The following is a 20368-nucleotide window of genomic DNA, read 5'->3' as shown; positions in this document are numbered from 1 at the left end:
CATTGGAAATGAGAGGTGCAGTCAATAAATACCCAAACGCAGTAAGCCCATGGTGGAAGACAAGCCACGATGGAAGATGTGGGCTCCAAAGGCGATCTTTTAAAGTCGCGTGTGTCTTCCAGCTGGATCTGACAGCAGCTGCTTGTGCTATTGAAAGAGGTCAAATGTAATAGAGCCAATGCAGACAGAACAGAAAAAGCACTTTTATTGTGAAAGTTAAAAAGTTCAGATTGAATTCATGTATACATATATATATATACATGTTTCCACACAGTCTGTCAGTGAGTTATGTCTTGTCTTGTCTTGATTTGATTTGATTTGAATTTCAAAATACGGGTGGAGGATGTCATCATGTCACACAGCCCACACGCAAGCCCTGGCTAAAATCGCTATTTTTCTAACTTGTGTATTTTACCTTCTTTCAGATGTGGAATAGCAAAATCCCACAGCAGATTCTTCTACCGTCAGAAAGTCCTCGAAGGAGGGTTCAATTAAATCAGTATGGCTTCAAGTTGCAAGTAATGCATGTTTCTCACATGACATAAATGCACAGTAAGATCGCACACACGTTTGCTCATACTCTGGCTTACACAAACAAACACACAAATTAAAATTCCTGCACCCTCCAAAGGCAGTTTTTGAAATTTGAAATTTGAAATCCGTGACAGACAGCACATCGCTTTTAAACAGACACAGAATGATGCGGGGCTGATAGCACACCATTTTAATCAGATAGAGAATGATCACGGACAGAGAGCACATCCCCTTAAAAGGGACAATGAAACAGAATGAATAAAAACAGATAAATATGTAAAACTCAGCAGGTCGTGCAGATTCTGTGGATGAAGAACCCGGTTTCACGTTCTGTCGGATAATCATTCCTATATTTTAGGAAAAAGTTCAAGATTACAGATTTTTTCAACAAAAATAGCACCTGGAAAAAAATACGCAGCGACAAAGGTCAAATGGAACCGCCTGTGATACAGTGGAAAGCCGGAGCGATTAAATAATAAATGGCACAATGGAGTAAGGCAAAATGTGTGTGGTAATCGGACAATAACTTAACAGAGGATGGTCCAGAGGAGGTGTTCGTGGGAATAGCAGAACCATTACCAGACAATGTGAGCGGTACTTATGATCCGATACGTTGAACCTAATGTTGAGGTCAGAAGACTATAACATGCCTACAATAAAAGGTGTCACCGCCTTTTAATCAGACCAGGCAGCTTGGACACCCCGGATGGATATCCTCTCCGCTTGGAATTCGGTAGCCAATTGACTAATTCAAAAGCCAGTTTCACACATCTTGTCAGCTCTATAGAAACAGGGCGCATTCATATTCAGGGCAGAGGCGGAGATTGACGCTGAATGTATGCTTATCCCCTGTGAGGTGAGCTTATGCGTACAGAGAGGAAGACATACTGGTCAAGTATTGGCCGGAACCAAACACGGGTTTAGGTTATCCAACCAGTCACAGAGCCGAGTATGTCTGAGATACTTTAACTTTACTCAGTTGGGTGAGTTTCACTTTGCTCTGGGTTTTGGACGCTTTGGGAACATCGGCGCAAAATCACACGTTGTAATATGAAATATGTCTGTCTTCTCACATGTCGAGTAAAAAATGGCGGGGCTCGTCCGGGATTTGGCCTGAGACCTGTCCCATTTCAAATTTGACCATCTCTAAGCGAGAATCGTACGCCTCGACCAACGAGCCGCCACAGTGAAGAGCGTAACTCTCAAATTCTGACAGTTGTGAGAAAAGATTTTAGGCCCCTCGTACTTGTGCTGTCCCTCAGAGACCTATCTAATTAGTCCACCTCCCCATAGTCCTGCAAATGTTATCCTTTTGACGAATATATTATTAATTTGAGACATGACATGAGCAAATACAGCATCCTTGTCATTAAAAGGGGAATTTGGCGATGAGGTTAAATGTGATTGACAAAAGGACCAGGCGGGGGTCAAACCTGCAATACAACACCAACGAGGATGAGATTCGAAAAAATCCGTGTCAGGGCATAGTGGATTAACAGTCCACCACTTTAACCTCTCGGCCATTTCATCTCTCACTCAGCGCAGCCTCAGCCGTTCAATCTCCTGCTTTTTGTATCCAAACAGAAATAAAGTGCAAGAAAGTCCACTTCACAGCTTGCTCTGCCCGTGCATGCAGATCCACAATGATGAATACGTGCCATGAGATTGTTAAAGCAAACAGCCTTCCTTTACTTCAGCTGAGTGACTGGAAGTGATGGTTGGTTTTTTGGCAGAATCACAACAATGAATTTCACGTTTCTGGCAGCGAGCTCATTGACCGAGGCAGGATTCGAAGTTGCAATCTTCTGATAACTGTGTGCTAAAAATCGAAGTCAGACGCCTTAACCTTTAGGCCAAGCAGCCTCTGCCATCAGCGTACATTGTGTTGTTGGGTATATTGGGAGCAAATTCGGGGCAACTGCAATATCATGGAGTTGATTCAGGAAAAGATGAGCATATTTCGAGTAAATGAACAGATGCACTGCGATCTGGGTATGCACCGGCGCAGGCAACCCCAACGTAAGTGGGAACACAACAGTTTAACAATTCGGTCGCTGCAGCTGAAATCATACTCCTTCTCAAACTATACAGGATGACCCGGGTTTACGTAAAGATCCGTTTTAAAGGGAAAGATTATGAACCGGAACTGACAACCAGCCCGTTTAAACAGACACAGAATGATCCGGGACTGCACGGACATCCCTTTTACCCAGATGCAGAATGAGCCTGGACTGACAGCAGTTCCCTTTTAAAAGAATAAAGTGAGATTTCTATCATCCCTGAAGGCAATTGTGTAGTGGGGCTCAGGAGCACGCGGGACAGAGACGGCTATTGAAGCCACAGCTGATTGACAGGCAGGAAGGAGGGAGGGACGTAAAACCAGCCCAGACTGAAAGCCAATTTTTAAATATAAATATATTTAACATTTTAGGAAAATAAATACATTTAATTTTTTTTTAAATTAAATTTGATTTGTATTAAATAAATAAATAATTGATTCATAATCCATATATTTTTGAGTGAACGAAGGCTGTGTGACTGGAAGAATTAGATTGGAAGTGAGGAGGTGCAGTCAATTAATACCCAAACACAGGAAGCCCATGCTGGAAGACAAGACACGAGGGAAGATGTGGCTTCCAAAGGCGATCTTTTAAAGTCGCGTGTGTCTTTCAGCTGGATCTGACAGCAGATGCTTGTGCTATTGAAAGAGGTCAAATGTAATAGAGCCCGGTGCAGGCGGAACAGAAAAAGCATATTTTTTTTGGAAGTTAAAAAGTTCAGATTGAATTCATGTATACATATATAGTTATACATATATACACACAGTCTGTCAGTGAGTTATGTCTTGTCTTGTCTTGATTTGATTTGATTTGAATTTCAAAATACGGGTGGAGGATGTCATCATGTCACACAGCCCACACGCAAGCCCTGCCTAAAATCGCTATATTTCTAACTTGTGTATTTTACCTTCTTTCAGATGTGGAACAGCAAAATCCCACAGCAGATTCTTCTACCGACAGAGAGTCCACGAAAGAGTGTTCAATCAAATCAGTACGGTTTCAAGCTGCATGTAATGCATTTTTCTCACATAACAGTAAGATCGCACAGCACATTTGCACACACACTGGCTTACACAAACACGCAAACAAACTAAAATTCCTGCACCTTCTAAAGGCAGTTTTTGAAATGTGAAATTTGAACTCCGGGACAGACAGCACATCGCTTTGAAACAGATAGAGAATGATGCAGAGCTGATAGCTCACCATTTTAATAGACAGAGAATGATCCCAGACAGACAGCACATCCCCGTAAAAGGGGCACGGAAACAGGATGAATAAAAACAGATAAATATGTAAAACTCAGCAGGTCGTGCAGATTCTGTGGATGAAGATCCCGGTTTCACGTTCTGCCAGATAATCATTCCTATATTTTAGGAAAAAGTTCAAGATTACAGATTTTTCAACAACAATAGCGCCTGGAAATATTACGCAGCGAGAAAGGTCAAATGGGAACGTCTGTCATACAGTGGAACGCAGGAGTGATTAAATAATACATGGCACAATGGATAAAGGCAAAGTGGGTGGTAATCGGGCAATAACGTAACAAAGGATGGTCCAGAGGAGGTGTTAGTGGGAATAGCAGAACCATTACCAGACAATGGGAGCGGTGCTTATCACCCGATACGTTGAACCTAATGTTGAGGCCAGAAGACTATAACATGCCTACAATATAAGGTGTCACCGCCTTTTAATCAGACCAGGAAGCTTGGCCACCCCGGATTGATTTCCTGTCGGCTCTGAATTCGGCAGCCAAGAGGCTAATTCAAAAGGCAGCTTCTCTCATCTTTTCAGCTCTGGAGAAACAGGACGCACTCATATTCAGGGCAGAGGTGGAGATTGACGCTGAATGTATGCGTATCCCCATTGAGGTGAGCTGATCCGCACAGACAGGAAGATATACTGATCAAGTATTGGCCGGAACTAAACACGGGTTTAGGTTATCCAACGAGTCACAGAGCCGAGAACCTCTGAGATACTTTAACTTTACTCAGTTGTGTGAGTTTCACTTTGCTCTGGGATTTGGACGCTGTGCGAACAATCGCTGCAAAATCACACGTTTTAATGTGAAATATAACTGCTTTCTCACAAGTCAAGCGGCTGTGAGGAGCGGAAATTTGAATACAAAATGGCGGCGCTCGTTCAGGATTTGGCCCGAGACTTCTCGCATTTCAAATGTTATCATTCCTAAGCGAGAATCATACCCCGAGACCAACGAGCCGCCGACAGTGAAGAGTGCAGCTCTCAGATTCTGACGGTAGTGAGAAAAGATTTTCGGCCCATCGTGCTTGTGCTGTCACTCAGAGACCTATCTAATTAGTCTCCCTCTCCACAGTCCGACAACTGTTATCCATTTGACGAATATATTATTAATTTGAGACATGACATGATCAAAGTGCAGCATCCTTGTCAGTGAAAGGGAAAATCGGCGATGAAGTTAATGTGATTGACAAAGTGACCAGGGGAGTCAAAGCTGAACACAAATACGACGAGGATGGGATTCGAACTCATGCGTGCAGAACAAAATTGATTAGTAGTCCATCGCCTTAATTTCTAGGCCACCTCGTCTTTTATTCAGCCAAGCGTCAGCCGTTAATCTCCTGCTTTTTGTAACCCAACAGAAATAATGTGCAAGAAAGTCCACTTCACAGCTTGCTCTGCCCGTGCATGCTGATCGACAATGATGAACACGTGCCATTAGATTCTTGAAGCAAACAGCCTTCCTTTACTTCAGGTGAGTGACTCGAAGAGATGATTGTTTTTTCGGCAGAATCGCAATAAACATAAAATTTCACGGAGCGAGTTAATTGACCGCGGCAAGATACGAATCTGCAATGTTTTGATAAGTTCGACGTTGTCGTCGAAATCAGACGCCGTATCCATTAGACCACGCGGCCGCTGCCACCATCATCCAATGTGTTGTTATGTATATTGCGAGCAAAATCAAGGAGTGGATTTAGGAAAAGATGAGCATATTTCGAGTAAATGAATAGATGCACGGCGATCTGGGTGCAAACCCGGCGCAGGCAACCCCAATCTAAATTGGAACACAACAGTTTAACAATTCGGTCATTGCAGCTGAAATCATAGTCCTTCTCAAACTATACAGGATGACACGGGTTTATTAGAAAATCCGTTTTAAAGGGAAAGATTATGAACCGGAACTGACAACCAACCCTTTTAAACAGATACAGAATGATCGGGGACTGCAAGGACATCCCTTTTACCCAGATGCAGAATCACCCTTGACTGACCGCAGTTCCCTTTTAAAAGAATAAAGTGAGATTTGTATCATCCCTGAAGGCAATTGTGCAGTGGGGCTCAGGACCAGCTGGGCAGAAACGGTTATTGAAGCCACAGGTGATCGACAGGCAGGAAAGAGGGAGGTACGTAAAACCAGCCCACTGAAAGCCAATTTACAAATATATGTTTATTAAACAACTTATGAAAATAAATGCATTTAATTTTTATTTAAAAAAAATTGAATTTGATTTGTTTTAAATAAGTAAATAATTGATTAATAATCTAGATATTTTTTGATTGAACGAAGGCTGTGTGACTGGAAGAATTCCATTGGAAATGAGGGGGTGCCACTTATCAACAAAGGCAGAAATTTATGTGGAGATTCAGCATCTCCTCTAGTGCTCCAGTGCAGCCTTCGGCCGCCTGCGGAAAAGACTGTTTGCAGACCAGCCCCTCAAATCAACCACCTAACTCATGGTCTACAGGGCTGTAATAGTACCCGCCCTCCTGTATGGGCCTGAGGCATGGACGATGTGCAGAAGGCACCTCAGTTCGCTGGAGATATATCACCAATGATGTCTCCGCAAGATCCTGCAAATCTCCTGGGAGGACAGACGCATCAACATCAGTGTCCTCGACCAGGGTAACATCCCCAATATTGAAGCACTGACCACACTCGATCAGCTTCGCTGGGCAGGCCACATAGCACGCATGCCAGATGTGAGACTCCATAAGCAATGCTTCATGCGGAACTCCTTCATGGTAAACGAGCCAAAGGAGGACAGCGTAAACGTTATAAGGACAGCCTCAAAGCCTCGCTGGGAAAGTGCGACATCACCACTGACACCTGTGAGACCCTGGCCGCAGATCGCCCGAGGTGGAGAAAATCCATCCGGGAGGGCGTTGAGCTCTTTGAGGCTCGATGCAAGGAGCATGAAGAGCCCAGGCGCACGCAGCAGAAGGAGCGTGCGGCAAACCAGCCCTCCCGACCCCTTCCCCTGACGAATATTTGTCCCACCTGTGAAAGGGTCTGTGGCTCTCGTATCGGACTGCTCAGCCATCAAATAATTCACTTTGGGAGTGGAAGCAATCCTCCATAGGACCCCTGGACCTGGTGGCTTATATCCTGTAGATACAACCAATGCATCAATAGGATATAAGCCATCAGGTCCAGGGACTTGTCTGCCTTTAGTCCCATTATTTTACCTCACACTACTTCATTAGTGATAATGATAGTATTAAGTTCCTCCCTCCATATAGCCCGTGGATTATCCACTATTTGGATGTTTTTACTGACTTCTACCGTGAGAACTGAAACAAAATATGTGTTCAAAGTCTCTGCCATTTCCCTGTTCTCGATTATTAATGCCCCAGTCTCATCCTCCTCGAGACTAACATTTACTTTAGCCACTCTTTTCCTTTTTACATACCTGTAGAAACTCTTACTATCTGTTTTTATATTTCGTTCAAGTTAACATTCATAATTTACCCTCTTTTAACCATATTTTTAGTCATTCTTTGCTGGATTATAGAAATGTCACAATCCTCTGGACTCGCACGAGTGGATGATTGGGTGAGCGTGACGGAACAGGTGGCCTAAAAGTTGCTGCAAAATAATTCAGAACAATTACACCTCAAACGACCTCCAAACAGAGCGGATTACGTGCGAATGCCTACAGCTACTGATGCATTGTGAACAGGGCTCGAACTTGCTCAGAAGCAATTCGATTACATTCCTAATCCAAAGATTTAACCACCCAGCCACGGCAGCTAGCACGTCGCATTTTTTTAAAGACACACTGAATGAAGCAGCACTGAGATCGCAAGCCTTTTAAACAGAAAAAGACTGATCCGAGACTGACAGTACAACAACTTGATGTCGCTATATTACACAATAGAAAGCGGGAATGGCTGAATCGCTTTCGGCGGGAATTAAATGCTGTACTCCCTGCTTGTCTCAGCTAATCAGCTCGTTGGTCAAGGGGTATGATTGTCACTTATATAGGAAAATAATGGAACCCTTACTAATGGAGAAAATAGAAGAACATCTAGAAATCAAAAGTATAAAAATGAATAATCAGCATGGATTTCAATAGGGAAAGTACTGCTGGACCAAACTTATAATGTTTGAAGAGGTTATAGAGAGGGTAGACATTGATCATGCAATAAGTATAAGGTATCTAGATTTTCAAAAGACCCTCGCTGTGATACGCAATAATAACCTGCTGAGTAACGTCAGGGTATAAGCAGCAGAATGCATAGCGAGCTAGCTTCAAGACTGAAATCAGAGATTGGAGGTAAAAGGCAGATTTTCACATTGGCAGAAGATGGGTAGTGGTGTTCCAAAAGGATCAATGCCGGAACCACTATTGTTCAAAATTTATATTAACGATTTAGAATTTGGAACTAAAAACAGAATTTCCAAATTTGCCAATGATACCAAATTGGAGGAAATTGAAACTGAGGAGGGCTGCAACAAATTAAGGACAACATTAATAAACACGCAGAATGGGCATATAATTTTCAATTAAGTTCCACACACACACATGTGAGGTATTACATTTTGGTAGGAAGCATATGGAGGTCACTAATTACTTGGCACAAACGACTCTGGGTGGGGTAGAGGAACAATAGGATCTCTGAGTACAACTACACAAATCACAAAAATTGTCACAGAGTTTAGCAAGACAAAATAAAGGTAACTAAGCAGTGGAGGTTATTTCTAGTGGTATAAAATTGCAAATTAGAAAGGTTATGCTAAACCTGTATTGAACCTCGGTTAGACCACACTTAGAGTACTGTATGCAGTTCTGGTCATCCTATCATAAAGATGATATAGAGGCATTTGGGAGGGTGCAGAGAAGATTTACACGGATGCTACCAGAAATGGGAGGTTATTCATAAGTGGAAATACTGAACAAGCTGGATCTCTTTTCTCTTGAAGATTGATCTATAGGGGAGACCAAATAGATTTATTTAAAATTATGAAAGATTTTGATGGAGTGTTTACGGAGAGAATGTTTTCACATGTGGGGAAGAGCATAACTGGAGGCCACAAATATAAGATAGTCATCAAGAAATCCAGAAATCAAATAGAGAATTCAGAAGCAACTTCTTTCTGGAAAGAGTGATGAGAATGTGGAACTCAAAAGCGTAGGAGTGGTTCAAGCGAATACTATAGATACATTTACGGAGAAGCTATACAAGCATATGAGGTAGAAATGAATAGATGGCTATGCTGATAGATTTAAATCAAGAAAGACTCCAGAATATTCGAGTGGAACATAAACGCTGGCATGGTCAGAATAGCCAGAAAGGCAGTATACGCTGTGCTGTCCTTTGTAAGCCTATTTAATTCAGTTATCTGCAGCATTATGCATTTGATTCAATGACAAGCTCTCTGAGGAAAGGTAGGAGTGTCTGTGTCACTGTAAGAGCCTTCTGTTTCTGTGTAATAGTTTCTGGGTCTCTTTAGATGCTGTCTGCTTCTGCGCTGCAGCTGCCTGTGTCAGAATTTGAGCTGACTGTGTCTGTTTAAGTGTTGTCCGGGTTTGTGTAGGAGCGTCGGACTTTGTGTTGCAGCTCCATGTGTCAGGTTTGGAGCTGACTGGGTCTCTGCAAGAGTTGTCTCTGTTTGTGCCGGAGAGTCTGCGTCTGTGTTGGAGTGTGTCTGTCTCTGGTTGATCTCCCTGGGTCAGTGTGGTTCTGCATTGAGCTTTTTGATTCAGTACCGGTGCTGTCTTTATCTTTAAATGAGATGTCTGCACCTCCGAAGCGAGCTGTCTGGCTCGGTGAACGAGCAGTCTGGTACTTTCTCGGAACAGTCTGCGCCCGTGCAAGAACTGCTTATATCTGTGTAGGAGTTCTTGGATCTGTGTTGGTGATGCTTTGGCCAGGATAGAGCTGTGTCTATGTCGGAGGGACTTAATCTGTCTCGGAGGTCCCAATGTCTCTGAACAGAGCTGTATGGGTTTGTGTAGTAAAGTTTGTGCCTGTGCTGTTGATCCCTGCTTCAGTGTAGCACCTGCCTGGTTCTGTACAGGAGCTGCCTACTTTCGCGAAGGAAATGTCAGTGTCTCTGTCGAAGCTCTCTGGAAATGTGTTGGTGTAGTCTGCAGCTGATGAGAACATGTTTGCTCCTGTGTAGGTGATGCTGGGTCTCTGAAAGGAACTGTCTCAATCTGTACACAAGCATTTTGATGCTGTGTATGCGCTTTGCCTGTCTGCACAGGAGTGAATGGATCTGTGCAGTAATTTCTGACTCGGTGAAGGATCAGTACCCCTCTGTGCGGGAGCTGCATGGGTCTGTTTAGCCGCTGTCTCGGTCGGTGCAGGAAAAGTTTGGATCTGTGAAGGTAGATTGTGGTTCTGTGTCGGAAGATTGTGAATCTGTGAAGGTAGAGTCTGGGACTGTGAAAGAGCCGTCTGAATATGTGTTGCAGCTGTCTGGCTCTCTGAAGGAATAGTCTGGGGCTGTGAAAGTACATAGAAATCTAGAAATCCACTGCGCTGAAGGAGGCCAATTCGGCCCATAGTATACATGCCAGCCAACAAAAAGCCACAATGCCCTTTAATCAACAACCCTGAAGGCTATATATGAACCTGAGAAGTATGACAATGGCGGAAAGATAAAGAACGCCCAGCCCAATAAGTCCGCCCCACACAACTTCTACAACCCTTGCACCGAAAAATTATACAGACCACCCCAACCCGAGCCATGCGAACGCATGGGAGAAGCAAAAAAGCAGAAAAATCCCCCAGGCTAATTGTGCGAAAAAAATCTGTTAAAATTCCTCTCCATCTCCGCGATCAAATTAGTCCAAGAGATCAACTTGGCCGTATTGGAATCCCTGCACTACTTACCATCGTATCTGCGCCAGCCAACAAAAGGTTATCCAGCCTAATCCAACTTACCAGCTCTCGGTCCGTAACTCTGCGAGTTACAGCAAGGACATTGTACTTGACTGTATAAAACATTGATTAGGCCCCTGCTGGAGTACTGTGTTCAGTTCTGGTCACCACATTTCAAAAAAAAGATGTGATTACGCTGGAAAGGGTACTGAGGAGATTTACAAAAAAAGTTGCCTGGAATGGAGAATTTTGGTAATGAGGAAAGATTGGAAATGCTGAGTCTGTTTTCTTTGGACCAGAGGAGGCTGAGGGGAGAATATATTGAGGTGCATAACTTTATGAGGGCCCTAGATAGAGTTGGAAGGAAGGTCCTGTTTCCCTTTGCAGAGTGGTCAACAACCAGAGGGAATAGATTTAAACTAATTTCGGGATGGACCAATTCCCCTATCTCGGGCGCCTCCTATCAACAAGAGCAGGCATTGATGATGAGATCCAACACCGCCTGCAGTGCGCCAGTGCAGCCTTCTGCCGCCTGAGGAAAAGAGTGTTTGAAGATGATTCCCTCAAAACGGTCACCAAGCTCATGGTCTACAAGGCTGTAGTAATACCCGCCCTCCTGTATGGCTCTGGGACGTGGACTATGTACAGTAAACACCTCAAGTCGCTCGAGAAATGCCAACAGCGATGTCTCCTCAAGATCCTGCAAATCCCCTGGCAGGACAGACGCGCAAACATTCGCGTCCTCGTCCAAGACATCATCCCCAGCATTGCACCACTTACCACACTTGATCAGCTCCGCTGGGCAGGCCATATGCCAGACACGAGACTGCCATAGCAAGCGCTCTTCTCGGAACTCGTCCACGACAAATGAGCGAAAGGCAGTCAGAGGAAACGTTAAAAAGACACCCTCAAAGCCTCCCTGATAAAGTGTGACATCCCCACTGTGACCTGGGAGTCATTGGCCATAGATCGCCCGAAGTGGAGGAAGTGCATGCGGGATTGTGCTGAGCTCCTCGAGTATCGTTGCCGATAGCATGCAGAAATCAGGTGCAGGCAGCGGAAGAAGCTGCGGTAACCCAGGCTCCCTGCCCATCTTTTCCCTCAACGACGGTCTGTCTGACCTGTGACAGAGACTGTGGTTCCCGTATTGAACTGTACAGCCATCTAAGAACACATGCTAAGAGTGGAAGCAAGTCTTCCTCGATTCCGAGCGACTGCCTATGGTGATGAATTAGGGGGAGGGTTAGACGAGCTGTGAGGATAAATGTCTTTACCCAAGGCGTCATGGCAGTCGGAAACTCAATGCCTCAATGCGGCAGAAACCCTCACACATTTTAAAAATACTTGAATGCCACTTAAATTGCTGTAACCCATAGGACGGACTTAGAGCTGGGAAGTGGGAACTAGGCTGGAAAGCTATTGATCGGCCTCCTCGGGCTCTATTGGCTGAAATGGCCTCCTTCCATGCTGTACATTTTTGCATTTCCTACACGACAAAGTGATCACATTTTAAAAGTAATGAATTTGCTCTGAACTGCTTTGGGAAGTGCTGAGGTAAAAGTCGCTATAGTAATGCTATCATTTTAATGTAAAAGTGCCATAAGAAAGTACATAGCATTAAGGCCGGTTGCCTCACTTGGTTAGCGCTTGGTGTTACTAACGCCAAATTGGCAAGTTCGAACCCATTCCGTGCCATTTATTTTATTTTTGGTGTTGCGGTTGGCCTGCAAGTATTTTAGAGCAGCTTAAACATTCAGGGACGAAACTCACATCAAACCTGTAATACATTGAAGCAATGCTGCAAAACATTAGTTCTGCCGAGAGCTGGTGGCCCTGCGGAGTGGTTCCAGCATTAAATGAATAATTCCATATCCTCCGGGGATTTGTGACTTCTCGTATTTCAATCAGTGAAAGGCTCACTGCCGCTGATTGGTTTGTAGTGCAAAGTATGGAACTGATCTAAATACAATTCTACTGCATAATCCCCCATTATAAGAACATAAGAATTAGGAACAGAAGTAGGCCATCTAGCCCCTTGAGCCTGATCCACCATTCAACAAGATCATGGCTGATGTGGCCGAGGACTCAGCTCCACGGACTCGCCCGCTCCCCGCAACCGCTAATTCCCTTATTAGTTAAAAATGTATCTATCTGTGATTTGAATACATTCAATGAGCTAACCTCAACTGCTTCCTTGGGCAGAGAAGTGCACAGATTCACAACCCTCTGGGAGAAGAAATTCCTTCTCAACTCGGTTTTAAATTGGCTCCCCCTTATTTTGAGGCTGTGCCCCTAGTTCTAGTCTCCCCGACCAGTGGAAACAACCTTTCTGCCTCTATCTTGTCTATCCCTTTCATTCGTTTAAATGTTTCTTTCAGATCACTCCTCATCCTTCTGAACTCCAACGAGTAAAGACCCAGTCTACGCAATCTATCATAATAAGGTAACCCCGTCATCTCCGGAATCAGCCTATTAAATCGTCTCTGTACCCCCTTCAAAGCAAGTATATCCTTCCTAAGGAAAGATGATCAAAATTGCACGGAGTACTCCAGGTGCGTCCTGAACAATGCCCTATACAGTTGCAGCAGGACCTCCCTGCTTTTCTACTCCATCCCTCTCGCAATGAAGGCCAACATTCCGTTCGCCTTCCTGATTACTTGCTGCACCTGCAAACTAACATTTTGGGATTCATGCACAAGGACCCCCAGGACCCTCTTCACCTCAGCATGTTGTAATTTCTCCCCATTCAAATAATAATCCTTTTTACTGTTTTTCTTCCCCAAGGTGGATGACCTCACATTTTCTGACATTGTATTCCATCTGCCAAACCTTAGCCCATTCGCTTAACCTATCTAAATCTCTTTGCAGCCTCTCTGTGTCCTCTACACAATCCTCTTTCCCACTAATCTTTGTGTCATCTGCAAATTTTGTTACACGACACTCTGTGCCCTCTTCCAGGTCATCTATGTATATTGTAAACAGTTGTAGTCCCAGCTCTGATCCCTGTGGCACACCACTAACCACCGATTTCCAACCCGAAAAGGACCCATTTATCCAGACTTTCTGCTTTCTGTTCGTTAGCCAATTCTCTATCCATGCTAATAGATTTCCTATGACTCCACGTATCTTTATCTTCTGCAGTAACCTTTTGTGTGGCACCTTATCGAAAGCCTTTTGGAAATCTAAATACACCACATCCATCGGTACACCTCTATCCACCATGCCCGTTATATCGTCAAAGAATTCCAGTAAATTATTTAAACATGCTTTCCCCTTCCTGAATCCATGTTCCATCTGCTTGATTGCACTTTTCCTATCTCGGTTCCCGCTATTTCTTACTTCATGATAGCTTCAAGCATTTTCCCCACTACAGATGTTAAACTAACCGGCCTATAGTTACCTGCCTTTTGTCTGCCCCCTTTTTTAAACAGAGGCTTTACATTTGCTGCTTTTTAATTCACTGGTACCTCCTTTGAGTCCAGAAGATTTTGGTAGATTATAACGAATGCATCTGCTAGAACGTCCGCCATCTCTTTTAATACCCTGGGTTGCATTTCATCAGAATCAGGGGACTTGTCTACCTTGAGTCCTATTAGCCTGTCCAGCACTAGCCCCCCAGTGATAGTGATTATCTCAAGGTCCTTCCATCCCACATTCCCGTGACCAGCAATTTTTGTCATGGTTTTTGTGTGTTCCACTGTGAAGACCGAAGCAATAATTGTTTGAGGTCTCAGCCATTTCCACATTTCCCATTATTAAATCCCCCTTCTCACCTTCTCAGGGACCAACATTTACTGTAGTCACACTTTTCCGTTTTATATATCGGTAAAAGCTTTTACTAACTATTTTTATGTTTTGTGCAAGTTTACCTTCGTAATCTAGCTTTCCTTTCTTTATTGCTTTCTTCGTCATTCTTTGCTGTCGTTTAAAATTTTCCCAATCTGCTAATTTCCCACTAAACTTAGCCACCTTATACGCATTGGTTTTTATTTTGACATTCTCCTTTATTTTCTTGGTTATCCACGGCTGGTTATCCCTTCTCTTACCGCCCTTCTTTTTCACTGGAATATATTTTTGTTGAGCACTATGAAAGAACTCCATAAAAGTCCTCCAATGTTCCTCAATTGTGCCACCGTTTAGTCTGTGTTCCAGTCTACTTCAGCCAACTCTGCCCTCATCCCACTATAGTCACTTTTGGTTAAGCACAGTACGCTCGTTTGAGACACTACTTCCTCACCCTCAAACTGTATTACAAATTCAACCATACTGTGATCACTCATTCCGAGAGGATCTTGTACTGGGAGATCGTTTATTATTCCTGTCTCATTACACAGGACCAGATCTAAGATAGCTTGCTCCCTTTTACGTTCTGTAACATAATGTTCTAAGAAACAATCCCGTATGCATTCTATGAATTCCTCCTCAAGGCTACGCAGTGCGATTTGATATGACCAATCGATATATAGGTTAAAATCCCCCATGATTACTGCCGTTACTTTTTCACATGCCTCCATTATTCCCTTGGTTATTGCCCGCCCCACCGTGAAGCTATTATTTGGGGGCCTATAAACTACGCCCACCAGTGACTTTTTCCCCTTACTATCTCTAATATCTACCCACAATGATTCAACATTTTGTTAATTAGAGCCAATATCGTCTCTCACACCTGCCCTGATATCATCCTTTATTAACAGAGCTACCCCACCTCCGTTCCCTTCTTGTCTATCCTTCCGAATTGTCAGATACCGCTGTATGTTTAATTCCCTGTTCTGGCCAACCTGCAACGTTTCAGTAATGGCCAACAAATCATACCCATTTATGATGATTTGTGCAGTCAAATCATTTACTTTATTTCAAAAGCTGCGTGCGGTGAGGTAGAGTGTTTTAATACTAGTTTTTAAAACCAGGATTTTTAGTTTTGACCGCTCCTGCAGCCTCTTTATATTCATACATATTGTCCCTTCCTATCACCTTGTCGTTTACACTTTCCCCAGTTCTACTCTGCTCTGTTGCCTCCTGCCTTTTGCATTTTTGGGGTCCTGTGATCTGAGCTCTCACCCACTCTAACTAGCTCAGAGCCCTGTCCTGGGTTCCGAATAATCCTTGCATTGCGGCACCGAGATTTCATGCTTGCCTTTCTATTGCACTTTGACCCATTAGAATTTTGCTGTACATTATTCTGCTGCAAACTGCAGGGACGACATCGCTTAATGGATAAGGCATCTACTTTGATGCAAACACTGATGTTATCAGAAAATTGCAACATCAAACGCTGCCGTGGTCATTTTGGCAAAACTTGTTCATCTTTATAAAACCAAACCTCGTTCGCACTCATTAACTAAAGGTGAGTTCCTCCCAAACAATGCACTTGACTTTATTAAAAGGCATTTTTTCATACTGTGTATATTGCTCACTGATTTTTGCAGATTATGCCCAACAAACCAACAATTAATACCGATAAACAATTCGAACAACAGCTTCGCGTCAATCAGTGTAATAAAGGGCAGTGGAGGGAATTGTGATCAGATTCCAATGAGATCCCCGTTAGTCAATAAAAAAACAGCACCTGTAGAATCGCTGCGAGCAGGGTTTGAACCTGCGCATGGAAACCCCCATTGGATTTCAAGTCCAACGACTTAACCACTCGGCCATCGCAACTACACAGTAGAGCTGCTTTAATAGTCGAATCGTCGGTGCAATTTATCAGAGAGACCGCCTGCATGCTTGCCCTATTGGGTCTCCCAGACGATGTGAAAATTAAATCACAGAATCGCAGAAACTCACAGCAAAGAAGGAAAGATTTCGGTTAGAACTGAAAGAATTTACATTTCGGGAAAAACTGAACAGTCTGGGGAGCTTCTTTCTCGAAAAACAAGTGAGATATATTTTTAACATTATGAAGGTATTTGATCGAGTTGATGTGGAGAAAATGTTTGCTATTGTGCAGGAGTTCAGAACGGGAGGTCACCGGTAAATTCAGTGGACAATTCAAGAGCAAGTTATTTACCAAAGATTGGTTAGAATGTGGAAGATGCTACATAAGCAGTAGTTGAGGCGAATAGCACAGATTCATTTTATAGGGAAATTACCTAAGCACATGACTGAGAAAGCAATAGAACAATATGCTGATAGGATCAAGTGAAGTAGCGGAGTGTGCAGCATTAACTCTCGCAACACCAGTTAGGTACAATTGTCTCTTTCTGTGATGCAATCCCTATATAACGTTATGTAACACACATTTTAAACAACAACAACAACTTATATATAATTAGCACCTTGAAATTAGCGAAATGTCCAAGACGCTTCACAAGAGTATTATGCGATACAAATTTGACACCGAACCACTAAATACAAATTAGCGCAGATGACTGAAAGATTGGTCAACCAGGTATGCTTGATAATGAGGAAGAAAGCTGTACATTGCAGGTAGATATCAAAGAACCTGTCAGGGGTTTAATGGAATTCAACCCGAAGAAGCTTTCGATAATGCATTTGGGGAGTGCTTATAGGGAAAGTGCATAAACATTAAATGTTCGGCCACTGATGAGTGTAGAGGTGCAAATGACCTTGGAGTGCATGTTCACAGAATCCTTGACGGTAGCAGGGCAGGTCTATAAGATGCTTGTGAAGTATAGACAGAAAGGAAAAGGAGGCGGGGTGGCGTTGCTGGTTAAAGAAGAAATTAATGCAATGCTAAGGAGCGACATTAGCTTGGATGATTTGGAAGCGGTATGGGGGAAGCTGCAGAATACCAAATGGCAGAAAACGCTAGTGGAAATTGTGTACAAACCTCTAAACAGTCGTAGTGAGGTTGGGGACAGCATCAAACAAGAAATAATGGATGTGTGCAATAAAGGTCCAGCAGTTACCATGGGCGACTTTAGTCTATATATTGATTGGGCTGACCAAACTGGTAGCAATGCGGTGGAGAATGATTTCCTGGAGTATATTAGGGATGGTTTTCCAGACCAATATGTCGAGGAACCAGCTAGAGAGCTGGCCATCGTGGACTAGGTGATGTGTAATGAGAAGGGACTAATTGTCAATCTTGTTGTGCGAGGCCCCTTGGGGAAGAGTGACCATAACATGATAGAATTCTTTATAAGATGGAGAGTGACACAGTTAATTCAGAAACTAGGGACATGAACTTTAGGAAAGGTAATTTCGATTGTATGAGGCGTGAATTGGCTAGAATCAGAGAGTTGTTAACCTGTGCAATTCCCTGCAGCAAAGAGTTGTTGATGCCAGTTGTTTGGATATATTCAACAGGGAGTTATTGTGGCCCTTAAGGCTAAAAGGATCAAGAGGTAGGGAGGAAACAGGAAAGCGGTACTGAGGGAATGATCAGCCATGATCTTATTGAGTGGTGGTGCAGGCTCGAAGTGTCGAATGGCGTACTGCTGAAACTATTTTCGATGTTTCTATGTTGAGAAGCAACACGGAATACTTGCCTTCATTGGATGAGCCATAGAATATAAGATCGGGCAAGTTATGCTTCAAATGTGTAAAACTCTTGTTGGGCCACAGCTTGATTATTGCATGTTTCTCTGGTCACCGCATTACAGGAATGATCAGACAGCACTCGTGAGCATACAGGTTAGATTTAGGCGGATGGTGAATTTAGCTCTGAGTAAACATTGTATTGGCTCGGTTTGTTTTCTTTGGAACAGAGGAGGCTAAGGTGGTCCGTATTGAAGTGAATAAAATTATGAGTGGCCTAATTCGAGTGCATGGAATGGATCTATTTCCCTTCGCAGAGTGGTCAACAACCAGGCGTCATAGATTTAAAGTAATTGGTAGGAGGTTTTCCGGAATTTGAGGTACACTGTTTTCACCCAGGGGTGGTGAGAGTCTGGAATGCACTCCTGAAAGTGATTTAGAGGCAGAAGTCCTCACCACTTTTAAAAGTCCTTGAATGTGCACTTCAATTCCAGTAACCTAAAAGGCTATGGGCTAAGAGCTGGAAAGTGGCATTAATCTGGATAGGTTGGAATTTAATCGGAATTTAGGTCATGATCTGGTGTTTCTTCGCCAACTCAGTGCATTTTGCAGCAAATCAATACTTCAGAGAAAGGAAACTGCGTTCCCTGCAATTCCTGCTACACAAGTGGCTCCAATCATACCGACTTTTCCATTGAGTACTCTTAGAACCTGAATCTATTACACAGGAACAAGAGCAAGCCATCGAACCTGTTACAGAAGGACAGCAGAATTCCATTAGCCCCTCGAGCCAGTTGCAAAGGACAAGAGGAAGTAATTCAGATCCTTGGGCTTTTTATACAAGAATAGTAGAAAGCCTTCGGCCGCTCGTACCTGCTGCATAGATGACGAGGAGGCACACTTTCCTGTTACACAGAAGGCTGGAGGCCATTCAGCCGCACCGCACTGTTGCACAGGGAAAGGAGAAGGCCATTAACGTCTCAAATCTGAGCCTTCGGAGAGGCAGAAGCCGATCAGTTCCTTGAGCTTGCTCTACAAGAAGAGTATAAGTCCATTTAGATCCTAGAATATAGAAACATAGAAAACGGGAGCAGTAATAGTCCATTCGGGCCTTCGAGTCTGCACCGCCATTTAATATGGCCATTCCTAATCCTCGATCTCAACACCATATTCACGCTTTCCCCCCATATCACTTGATGTCTTTTGTGTCGAGAGATCTATCTCCCTCTTAAGTATATTCAGTGACTCGCCATTCACAGCCTTCTGTGGAAGGGAATTCCACAGCTGCACCACTCTCTGAATGAAAAGAAAATCTCGCCTTCTCCTTCCTAAATTTCCTACCCCGTATCCTGAGACTGTGAACCCTTGTTATAACCTTCCCAATCAGGTGAATCATCTTCACCACATCCAGTCTATTCAAACCTTTCAGAATGGTATACGTTGCAATGAGATCCTCTCTCATTATTCTAAACTCTACAGAATACAGGCCGAGTCGACCCAATCTTTGCTCATACGACAGTCCTGCAATCCCAATAATCCATCTGCTGAACCTTCGCTGCACTCCCTCTATGGCAAGTATATCCTTTCTTGGGTAACGAAACCAAGACTGCACACAATACTCCAGGTGCGGTCTCACCAAGGCCCTGTAGAACTGTAGTAACACATCTTTACTCATTTACTCACATCCTCTTGGAATGAAGGCCAACATACCATCTGCCTCCTCACTGCTTGCTGCACCTGCATGTATGCTTTCAATAGACAATTTTACAAGGACACCAGGTCCCTCTGCCCATCGATCCTGTTTCCTGTCCATTAACCAATTTTCAATCCATGCTAGTAAATTACCCCCAATCATATATGTTTTAATTTTGCACGCTACATCTTACGTGGGACTTAATCAGAGGCCTTCTGAAAATCCAAATACACTATATCCACTGGTTCGCCTTAACTTTTATTTCAGTTACATCCTCAAAAACTCGAGTAGGTTTTTCAAACATGATTTTCTTTTCATGAATTCATGTTGACTTTGTCTAATCCCTTTGGTATTATCTTAGTGTTCCGTTATAATATCCTTTACTATAGATTCTCGCATATTCCCTACAACTGGTGTTCGGCTAACCAGTCTGTCGTTCCTTATTTTCTCTCTCCCTCCATTTTTAAATAGTGGGGTTACATTTGCCACCGTGCAAACTGCAGGAACTGTTCCATAATCTATAGATGTTTGGAAGTTGTCAACCAATGCA

General features: G+C 43.4%; 1 non-coding gene across 1 annotated transcript; it reads right to left on the bottom strand.

Moving 5' to 3' along the window:
* Window positions 1-16260: 16260 nt before the first annotated feature.
* Window positions 16261-16343, bottom strand: trnas-uga (transfer RNA serine (anticodon UGA)). Its single transcript has one exon. It is a non-coding gene; the product is annotated as a tRNA-Ser (tRNA).
* Between the last annotated feature and the right edge of the window lie 4025 nt (window positions 16344-20368).

Source organism: Pristiophorus japonicus, unplaced genomic scaffold (assembly GCF_044704955.1).
Source record: "Pristiophorus japonicus isolate sPriJap1 unplaced genomic scaffold, sPriJap1.hap1 HAP1_SCAFFOLD_56, whole genome shotgun sequence".
Lineage (NCBI taxonomy): Eukaryota > Metazoa > Chordata > Chondrichthyes > Pristiophoridae > Pristiophorus > Pristiophorus japonicus.
This window is presented reverse-complemented; position numbering and strand designations above follow the sequence as displayed.